Below are 2,039 nucleotides of genomic sequence, written 5' to 3' on the forward strand. Positions count from 1 at the left end.
TTATATTAATTATATTAATTATATTATATTATATTACATTATATTGCCATATTGGAATATAGTTTCTTTTGTTAGCTGTGCATCACCTCCATGGCCATTCCTGCTCTCATAAGAAATAGAAAACAGTAGCAATCATCACCTGACAGATTCATATTATGCATGTGCTGTTCTCTGAGTCAAGACACTCTTCAATCCCTCTTAACCCTTCACTAACCTGCTCACATTGATTTCTTAGTTTAAACATATTCCTGAGAGAAGTTTAGATGACCCTCTGTATTTATTTCCTAGGTATGCTACAACTAATTACCTTAGATGTGGTGGCTTAAAACAACAATTTATTTTTTCACAGTCTGGAGGCTGGAAATTTGCAATCAAGGTGTTGGAAGAGTCACAGTCCCACCAAAACTTCTAGAAGAGAATGCTTCCTTGCTTTTTTCAGTTTCCGGGGTGTCCTGGCATTTCTGGGTTTGTGGCAGCTCTTAATTTTCTGCCTTCAGACCTTCATGTGGCTCCCTTTCCTTATCTCCATGTCATCTCCCTGTTTCTTCTCTTATACGTACACTAATCATTGGATTTAGGGCCCACTCTAAATCCAGGATGATGATCTCATCTTGTGATCCTTAATTATGTTTGCAAATGCCCTATTTCCAAATGCCATACTCATAGGAACCAGGAGTTAGGGCTTGGATACACCTTTTGAAGGAGACACAGTTCAACCCAGTCCACCCCTCCATGTCTAGGTAAGTGTGCTCCCATATGTCACCCATAAGCATTGTGCTTAGCTCCAGAGGAACAATTTTTATAATATGTTTTAATTGCTTTTGCATTGTCTCTAGATCACTGAGGGCAGGAATTGGGTCTTTACATTCCTCAATACCTAGCCTGGTGCCTAGCACATTAGTAAAAAATCAGTAACCATCATGGAATAAAAATCAATAGACAGAAACATCAAGAAGACACATTTTGGGCCAACATAAGGATTTAGGGAAGACGTCTGGGATATTTTAAAGCTAGTTACAGTTTGAGCTGGTTACGTTAGGAATCAAGGGAATAGGGTTAATCAACGTGAGAAAATTGTTCTTTTGCACACAAAAAACACCCTATAATACAATTTTACTGTACAAATATAATCTCCTACACCAAAACTAGTCTGAGTGGGAGAAACTAGAGAGGGTTACTTTCCATAATAAGGTAAGACAGAATTGACTATTTTTAGATGTCAGTTCTGGACACTGAAGGTTGGAAGACAGAGAGAAGGAGGGAGGGAAGATGGGAGGGAGGGATAGAGAGAGAGAGAGAGAGAGAGAGAGAGAGAGAGACAGAGGACTCATAGAGAGGGTGAGAGAGGTAGTGAAAGACCAGAGACTGAGGAGAACAGCCAGTGAGAAACTGAACCTGTGTGTTGACCAAGTGACTTCATAACTGTCATATCTCATAATTGCTCTCCTGTGACCCCACCAATTTACAATAACAGGTTTCATAAATGGCTTTTAGTAGTTGGTGCTTTGAGAAATGAAATATGGGCAAGGCTATCACATCTGGGGCACAATAATGTGACAAATGAACAGCTGCCTCCAAAAGTAAATAATGAACCTGGGTGGTGCATTCAATGTGAGCAGGAATCTAAAATCAGAAGGTCCAGGAAGCCCACTGAACCCACAGATCATCCCCCAGACTATTGTAAGAAAACTAAAATTTTCAAGTATGTAGGATGGAGGCTTGAGTCCTTTTGCTTTTGCATTAATGAAAACTGATGTCCAGAAAGTTTCATATTAGCAGCTTAGAGACCCTTGAATTGCATAAGTAAAAGTTTTTTTTTAACAGCCTGAAGTGTCTTTAGATGAAAAAGAACTGAGTGTTTTGGCATCATAAGTGTATAAACATGATCCAAAAGAAAGCTTGGCAGGGACATTGTGTAGGGAATTCATGCTTTTGATTTTTGGTATCTATCATCCATGTTGCTCTACGGAGCAATGATTTTAAGTTTCTGAGGTTCACTGTGATCAATATATCTTTCTTTTTAGTTAGAATTTTTTTAT

This window comes from Acinonyx jubatus, chromosome F2 (genome assembly GCF_027475565.1).
Source record: "Acinonyx jubatus isolate Ajub_Pintada_27869175 chromosome F2, VMU_Ajub_asm_v1.0, whole genome shotgun sequence".
Classification (NCBI taxonomy): domain Eukaryota; kingdom Metazoa; phylum Chordata; class Mammalia; order Carnivora; family Felidae; genus Acinonyx; species Acinonyx jubatus.